Genomic DNA, 9342 nt, shown 5'->3' on the forward strand with positions numbered 1-9342 from the left:
TGTTGAGAATGTTCTCAAATAGTTCATAGAACGTTAAGAAACAACATTCTTCTGTGGGAATTTCAGTACTTCAGCATAACGTTTCCTACAGGTTTCCTCATGGTTATATTTAAAGTAATGTTCTCCAATTGGTGCAAAAACGTTGAAAAACAACATTCTTCTGTGGGAATTTCAGTACTTCAGCATAACGTTTCCTACAGGTTTCCTCATGGTTATATTTAAAGTAATGTTCTCCAATTGGTGCAAAAACGTTGAAAAACAACATTCTTCTGTGGGAATTTCAGTTCTTCCGCATAACGTTTCCTGCAGGTTTCCCCATGGCTCTACTTAAATTGTTCTGGGGCCATTAAGGAAACTTTCCATAAAAAACACAGGAAAACTTTAGTAACGTTCAGAGAACATTCAAAATAATGGCATTTACAACATACACATTCTGTTCTCAGCATCAACAAAACTCTCTCTTTTCCTCTATTTTGTTAAGCATGTTCAGGTGTGTTGGCTGCGCCCACTAATTGGCCACACCTCATCTTGTGCTTGTTTTCTTTGAAATGTGGGTCCGTTTGAATAGACTAACATGGCGTTCTAGCACCATCCTGGTGGAGCAGTGGACTAATTACATGCATAGAGAACAGAAGATTATCGGTTTGAAACTCACTGATGCTGTCTCAATAAACAATGTATATGCATGATTTATGCCTAAGGAAATTAATTTCCATGGCTGCGATTAGACAGGAAGCCCAATTCTGATCTTTTTTTTCAATAATTGGTCCTTTGACATTGAGTGAAAGGTTTAAGTAAATTATGAAAAAACTCAAAATAACCTATAATTTCAGTTCTCGGAGCATTAATAAAACCTCCCATGAAAATGTTCAAGGAACCAGTGCAAATCATTCTCAGAACTTCCCTGCAACCTAAAAATAAGTGTTCCCAGAACAGGCAACATTTTCACTTTGGTTCTCAGAGTGTTTAAAAAACGTTGAATTTTACCAGTCAGGAAACATATGGCTTTGTTCCCACAACCAATGCGACACCAAAAGCATTCGTTCCCTCAACTTCCAAGGAACCAAATGTGTTAGTTGGGGAGTCTGTGAATTAATTGAATGAAGTCTGTAATCATGTCTCTGCATAATCCAGTTGAATTACCTCATCATAGTAACACACAACCCCCTCTCTGTTTCTCTCTCTCTCTCACCCTCTCTCTCTCTCTGTGTCTCGTTACCTCTCTTTCTCTCTGCCCCCCCCTCTCTCTCTCTCTCCACCAGAACAACAACATCCAGGCTCTCCTCGTGGACATGTTCTGTTACAGCCATGACTGTAATTATATACGACGCTCCCTGGAAGACATCAGGCTGGATGGAAATCCCATAAACATCAACCTGTACACCTCCTCCTAAATCTGCCTGCCTCACCTGCCTGTCGGGAGTTACTGAGGGGGCATTGAGGAGGCATGAGGGGACATGGAGGTAGGAATGGAGGGAAATGAGGGAGGGGATAATGGGCGAAAGAAAGTATTAATTTGAAATGAGTAGCCAAGAAGATCAATGTTGTTTTTGTCATTTGATTTCCGTTGATTATCTCATCACTGGGATGTGTTGAATAAAACTGCAGTGAGGTCAGAGAGAAACATCTCCCAATCCCATATTGACCCTTAGCCCCTGTTCCCTATGCATGTGTGGAGATCTGACAATGTAGTATAGCTCCACTTTACCTTCTGATAGGATAGGCTAGGAATTTCTGCCAAAGTGCTTCCACCTCCCCAACCCTCTGAGCGCTCCACAAGTGCATAGGGGCTAGCTATACAAAGAGACTGATGGCATACGTATTAGTTCATTGCAAACTATATGGTGATCAGATCTTAACAGTGGTGGATTTCTCACTGGATTTCCATGTTAGCTAAATGTGGTAAGAAGGTCTTGGTTCATATTTGACAGTGTTGTGCCCAGCATTTGTTTTAAGTCATATTACATTATACCCACAGTATCCTATTAATTATTTTCAAGTAGTCAACAAAATAATAATTCTAACTCAGAATACACACTTCCATTTTATTTTCCTCACAGGCACAATTTCTTATCATATCACCCTATAGCTATTCCTCCCTCCATTTCTCCCTCAACTGCCATTCATGCTCCATTTTTTTCTGTGTCATCTATGTCACTTCCTCTCTAAACAGCAAGGGGTAGTTCACCCAAATTACAATTCACATTTTTCTTATGCATACCATCCAGCATCTGTAGCTGGCTTGCCTTTAAAGTTAAGCAGGGTCAGCTCTGGTTGGTCCCTGGATGGGAGACCAAATGCTGCTGAAGGTGATGTTAGAGGGCAAAGTGGTAGGGAAAATGAAAGCCTTGTTTTAATCGATCAGGAGCCTTTGCAAATAACCCCCACATTGATAAGAATGTTTTCTCTAGCTCCATTTCTCTTTTTCATATCTGTCTCGGTGTGAACTGAGAAAGGGATCCCCTTCCTCCCACCTAATTATTATTTTACTCCTGGGTGCAGATGCATTAACTCACCACACGGAGGTGATCTTTCCCCATGTTTTCTGAATGGTGGTTACTGGCTAGAGACCCAATTGAACTGCAAAACTGTGTGTTAGAAAATACATTTCCATTCAAAGCAGTGTTCTGAGTGTGGACTATCCTCCTATATTGGGTGTACCATTTGGAATTTTTTATTAATGAATGCCTATATATGATCATCAGACTCGGGTGCTTAGTCCCTTATACTTAACACGAGACAATAAGACACTGAACCTTGTCGAAAGGCAGTCTTGGCATGTTATTCTGACCTCCTCTATAAATCCTATTGTTTTCTATTTTGTATGTTTTCTTTCTCTTTTCCTCCCTCTGCCCAATAACTCAGCTGCAGAGTAGCTTCAATATAACGTCACCTAAAAAACATTGTTCAAATGTTTGTATAAATGTTAGAGGAGCTACAATTGCGTTTCCCAAACTAGGGGTCTCGACTCCATGTGGGCCCGCCTGATTTGAAAATGGGGTGACGAGAGAAAGTCTGTGAAAAAAACAAAGAAAATAGCACTTGGTTCATAGAAAGCTAGATGAGGTTGTAACAAACAGAGTTGTTTCTGTTAGATGAGGTTGTAACAAACAGAGTGGTTTCTGTTAGATGAGGTTGTAATTAACAGAGTGGTTTCTGTTAGATGAGGTTGTAATAAACTGAGTTTTTTCTGTTAGATGATGTTGTAATAAACAGAGTGGTTTCTGTTAGATGAGGTTGTAACAAACAGATTGGTTTCTGTTAGATGAGGTTGTAACAAACAGAGTGGTTTCTGTTAGATGAGGTTGTAATAAACTGAGTGGTTTCTGTTAGATGAGGTTGTAATAAACAGAGTGGTTTCTGTTAGATGAGGTTGTAATAAACTGAGTGGTTTCTGTTAGATGAGGTTGTAATAAACAGAGTCGTTTCTGTTAGATGAGGTTGTAATAAACTGAGTGGTTTCTGTTAGATGAGGTTGTAACAAACAGAGCGGTTTCTGTTAGATGAGGTTGTAACAAACAGATTGGTTTCTGTTAGATGAGGTTGTAACAAACAGAGTGGTTTCTGTTAGATGAGGTTGTAATAAACTGAGTGGTTTCTGTTAGATGAGGTTGTAATAAACAGAGTGGTTTCTGTTAGATGAGGTTGTAATAAACTGAGTGGTTTCTGTTAGATGATGTTGTAATAAACAGAGAGTGGTTTCTGTTAGATGATGTTGTAATAAACAGAGTGGTTTCTGTTAGATGGGGTTGTAATAAACAGAGTGGTTTCTGTTAGAGATGAGTGGTTTTGTAAATAAACAGAGTGGTTTCTGTTAGATGAGGTTGTAATAAACAGAGCGGTTTCTGTTAGATGAGGTTGTAATAAACAGAGTGGTTTCTGTTAGATGAGGTTGTAATAAACACAGTGGTTTCTGTTAGATGAGGTTGTAACAAACATAGTGGTTTCTGTTAGATGAGGTTGTAACAAACAGAGTGGTTTCAGTTAGATGAGGTTATAATAAACAGAGTTGTTTCTGTTAGATGAGGTTGTAACAAACAAAGTGGTTTCTGTTAGATGAGGTTGTAATTAACAGAGTGGTTTCTGTTAGATGAGGTTGTAATAAACTGAGTTTTTTCTGTTAGATTATGTTGTAATAAACAGAGCGGTTTCTGTTAGATGAGGTTGTAATAAACAGAGTGGTTTCTGTTAGATGAGGTTGTAACAAACTGAGTGGTTTCTGTTAGATGAGGTTGTAACAAACTGAGTGGTTTCTGTTAGATGAGGTTGTAACAAACAGAGTTGTTTCTGTTAGATGAGGTTGTAATAAACTGAGTTTTTTCTGTTAGATGATGTTGTAATAAACAGAGTGGTTTCTGTTAGATGAGGTTGTAACAAACAGATTGGTTTCTGTTAGATGAGGTTGTAACAAACATAGTGGTTTCTGTTAGATGAGGTTGTAATAAACTGAGTGATTTCTGTTAGATGAGGTTGTAATAAACAGAGTGGTTTCTGTTAGATGAGGTTGTAATAAACTGAGTGGTTTCTGTTAGATGAGGTTGTAATAAACAGAGTGGTTTCTGTTAGATGAGGTTGTAATAAACTGAGTGGTTTCTGTTAGATGAGGTTGTAACAAACAGAGCGGTTTCTGTTAGATGAGGTTGTAACAAACAGATTGGTTTCTGTTAGATGAGGTTGTAACAAAGAGTGGTTTCTGTTAGATGAGGTTGTAATAAACTGAGTGGTTTCTGTTAGATGAGGTTGTAATAAACAGAGTGGTTTCTGTTAGATGAGGTTGTAATAAACTGAGTGGTTTCTGTTAGATGATGTTGTAATAAACAGAGAGTGGTTTCTGTTAGATGATGTTGTAATAAACAGAGTGGTTTCTGTTAGATGAGGTTGTAATAAACAGAGTGGTTTCTGTTAGATGAGGTTGTAATAAACAGAGCGGTTTCTGTTAGATGAGGTTGTAATAAACAGAGTGGTTTCTGTTAGATGAGGTTGTAATAAACTGAGTGGTTTCTGTTAGATGAGGTTGTAATAAACAGAGCGGTTTCTGTTAGATGAGGTTGTAATAAACAGAGTGGTTTCTGTTAGATGAGGTTGTAATAAACAGAGTGGTTTCTGTTAGATGAGGTTGTAATAAACAGAGTGGTTTCTGTTAGATGAGGTTGTAATAAACTGAGTGGTTTCTGTTAGATGAGGTTGTAATAAACAGAGTGGTTTCTGTTAGATGAGGTTGTAATAAACTGAGTGGTTTCTGTTAGATGAGGTTGTAACAAACAGAGCGGTTTCTGTTAGATGAGGTTGTAACAAACAGATTGGTTTCTGTTAGATGAGGTTGTAACAAACAGAGTGGTTTCTGTTAGATGAGGTTGTAATAAACTGAGTGGTTTCTGTTAGATGAGGTTGTAATAAACAGAGTGGTTTCTGTTAGATGAGGTTGTAATAAACTGAGTGGTTTCTGTTAGATGATGTTGTAATAAACTGAGTGGTTTCTGTTAGATGATGTTGTAATAAACAGAGAGTGGTTTCTGTTAGATGATGTTGTAATAAACAGAGTGGTTTCTGTTAGATGATGTTGTAATAAACAGAGTGGTTTCTGTTAGATGAGGTTGTAATAAACAGAGTGGTTTCTGTTAGATGAGGTTGTAATAAACAGAGCGGTTTCTGTTAGATGAGGTTGTAATAAACAGAGTGGTTTCTGTTAGATGAGGTTGTAATAAACAGAGTGGTTTCTGTTAGATGAGGTTGTAATAAACAGAGTGGTTTCTGTTAGATGAGGTTGTAACAAACATAGTGGTTTCTGTTAGATGAGGTTGTAATTAACAGAGTGGTTTCTGTTAGATGAGGTTGTAATAAACATAGTGGTTTCTGTTAGATGAGGTTGTAACAAACATAGTGGTTTCAGTTAGATGAGGTTATAATAAACAGAGATGTTTCTGTTAGATGAGGTTGTAACAAACAGAGTGGTTTCTGTTAGATGAGGTTGTAATTAACAGAGTGGTTTCTGTTAGATGAGGTTGTAATAAACTGAGTTTTTTCTGTTAGATTATGTTGTAATAAACAGAGCGGTTTCTGTTAGATGAGGTTGTAACAAACTGAGTGGTTTCTGTTAGATGAGGTTGTAACAAACTGAGTGGTTTCTGTTAGATGAGGTTGTAATAAACTGAGTGATTTCTGTTAGATGAGGTTGTAACAAACTGAGTGGTTTCTGTTAGATGAGGTTGTAACAAACAGAGCGTTTTCTGTTTTCTTCCCTGCAAATGAGGCTCTATCTTTTGAACGGTTTAAGCTGCAAGATATTATGACCCCGTCACTAAAAGATAAGACTCTCAGGAAGACATACAGTATGTGTCTTCTGTCTTTTTTAATCCATTATTTTACCAGGTTAGTTGACTGAGAACACATTCTCATTTACAGCAACAACCTGGGGAATAGTTACAGGGGAAAGGAGGGGGATAAATGAGTCAATTGTAAACTGGGGATTATTAGCTGACCGTGATGATTTGAGGGCCAGATTGGGAATTTAGCCAGGACACCGGGGTTAACATCAATACTCTTACGATAAGTGCCATGGGATCTTTAATGACCTCAGAGAGTCAGGAACCCGTTTAACATCCCATGCAAAAGACGGCACCCTACACAGGGCAGTGTCCCCAATCACTGCCCTGGGCAATTGGGATATTTTTTTAGATGAGAGGAAAGAATGCCTCCTACTGGCCCTCCAACCCCACTTCCAGCAGCTTCTGGTCTCCCTTCCAGGGACTGACCAGGACCGACCCTGCTTATATTTAGAAGCTTCACAATGCCCACAAACCTCATTAGAACAGAGTGGGCACGCTCCCTCTGTCACTCCCCTCTATGCTCCCTCTGTTACTCAACCCCTCTACTGCTCCCTCTGTCACTCCTCTCTATCGCTCCCTCTGTCACCCCCTCCCTCTGTCACTCCCCTCTACGCTCCCTCTGTCACCCCCCTCTACGCTCCATATGTCACTCCCCTCTACCCTCCCTCTGTCACTCGCCTCCCTCTGTTACTCCCCTCTCCCGCCTCCCTCGCTCCCTCTGTCACAGCCCTCTATCACAGCCCTCATCGCTCCTCCTCTCCTTACTCCCTCTTTCCCATCTCTACCCTTTTACATTTCTCTCTGTCTCTCTCTGTATGAAGGTGACCTTGTTTTCTCTGCTCACCCATCGATCGTTGCACTGGGTAGACCCGGCGGCTCCCCTCCCACTCGTTTCTGGAAGAGAGATGATGGAGGGAGATATGGAGGGATGGAGGGGGAAAGGATGGATATGCAAGAGCGTGTATGGCAGTGCATAGGTGCATAATGTGCGGGGTGTACGGCTATACGCAGTCCTGCATGTGTGTGTTTGTGTGTGTTTGTGCATGCCTGTGTGTGTGTGTGTGTGTGTGTGTGTGTGTGTGTGTGTGTGTATACAGCCTCCTTTCTGTGCTACAGCTTGCCTCTTAGCTATCAAATAATTCAGTCAAGCCTCCCTCTGAAAATTACACTGCCAAGTTAGCCCATACCCTCCCACACATATACACACACATGCAACAATCACAATATATACACACACACACAAATGTACATGTCACAGGCCTGCATACAGAATTGCACTGTATAAACTGTATCACCTTAATCAACAATTCCTATCAGATAAATCACATAAATGGTGGGACTGAAATGTTCCAATGTACTTGAGTAGCGGGTGAATGTGTAGTTATTTTCTGTGATATTGTAGAGCTATGCAGAACGATGGAACTTCAAAGTAGACATTAATTCTGCTGCAGTGCTTACTGGTATGTCCCCAGCCGAGGGGAGGGAGAGGGAGAGGGAGAGGGAGAGGGAGAGGAGGGAGGGAGAGAGGAGGGAGGGAGAGAGAGAGAGAGAGAGAGAGAGAGAGAGAGAGAGAGAGAGAGAGAGAGAGAGAGAGAGAGAGAGAGAGAGAGAGAGAGAGAGAGAGAGAGAGAGAGAGAGAGAGAGAGAGAGAGAGAGAGAGAGAGAGAGAGAGAGAGAGAGAGAGAGAGAGATTACAGAAGCATTACAGAAAAATGTGATGGAATAGGGATGGAGAAAAGAGAAGGAAAGAGTAGTATGAGGTATGAGAGCAACAGAGAAAGAGAGTAAAAGAGAGAGGGAGAGAGAAAGAACAAGTGTAAAAGAGAGAAGGAGTGGGAGGCAAATGAGACTGCTACACTGCGGGAAGCTGTGTGGGAGAATGAGTGGCGTGGGTGTGTTCACACGCATTTACAATCAATAACGAAGGACAGGAGTGGACAGAGAGAGAGGGAGGGGGAAGAGAGGGGGAGGGGGAAGAGAAAGGAGAGAGAAAGAAGATCAAGGGAGGGAGGGAGGGAGGGAGGGAGGGAGGGGGGGAGGGGGGGAGGGAGGGAGGGAGGGAGGGAGGGAGGGAGGGAGGGAGGGAGGGAGGGAGGGAGGGAGGGAGGGGGAGGGAGGGCAAAATAAAACTGATTTGGATTCTATTCACAATTCTCATCTGAGAAGAGTAGGTTCCCTCTGCTAGGGCAGAGAAATAGTGAGGGAGAATGTGAGGCAGAGAGATAGAAGGCGTGGGATATAGATGGAGTGGGAGTGGGGGATCGAGAGAAAGGGGGAAAAGGAAGGAAAGAAAGAAGTGATGGAGTGGAGGAAAATAATTCCCCCGTTACCAAACACAGTGGAGAGTAGATGTATTTCTTTGAGGTTTAATTTGATCGAACAAGGAGATACAAGGGACCTATATCAAACAAGTGATATTCAAATCACTAAAATCATCAATCACACACCGCATGTAGGTATGATATTCAGAAGACTCAATGCCTCGGGTCAAGTGGTACCAAGATGATTTACACTTCAAGATGTGTGTGTGTCATTCTTACACAGTGCGTGTGCAGATGCATGTGTGTGGTTTGTGTTTGTGTTTGATTTATTAGGATCCCCATTAGCCGACGCCAGTGGTGACAGCTAGTCTTACTGGGATCCGACACATAACGAAAAAGACATTACAGACAAAACACTTCACAATTGACATACATTTAAAAACATTAACATGTAGTGTGTGTGTGCATCTATCAGTTACACATACATGTCAGTACATACACACAAGTAGGTCACATGGTGGAGAGGCGTTGTGTCGTGAGGTGTTGCTTTATTTGTTTTTTAAAACCAGGTTTACTATTCACTTGCGCTATATAAAATGGAAGGGAGTTCCATGCACTCATGGCTCTGTATAATACTTGTTCTGGACCTGGGGACCGTGAAAAGACCCCTGGTGGCATGTTTGGTGGGGTAAGTGTACATGTCAGAGCTGTGTTTACTATACAAAGAATTTCCAACACATTCATGTTTCTTATAA

This window comes from Oncorhynchus keta, chromosome 21 (assembly GCF_023373465.1).
Source record: "Oncorhynchus keta strain PuntledgeMale-10-30-2019 chromosome 21, Oket_V2, whole genome shotgun sequence".
In the NCBI taxonomy this organism is placed as follows: Eukaryota; Metazoa; Chordata; class Actinopteri; order Salmoniformes; family Salmonidae; genus Oncorhynchus; species Oncorhynchus keta.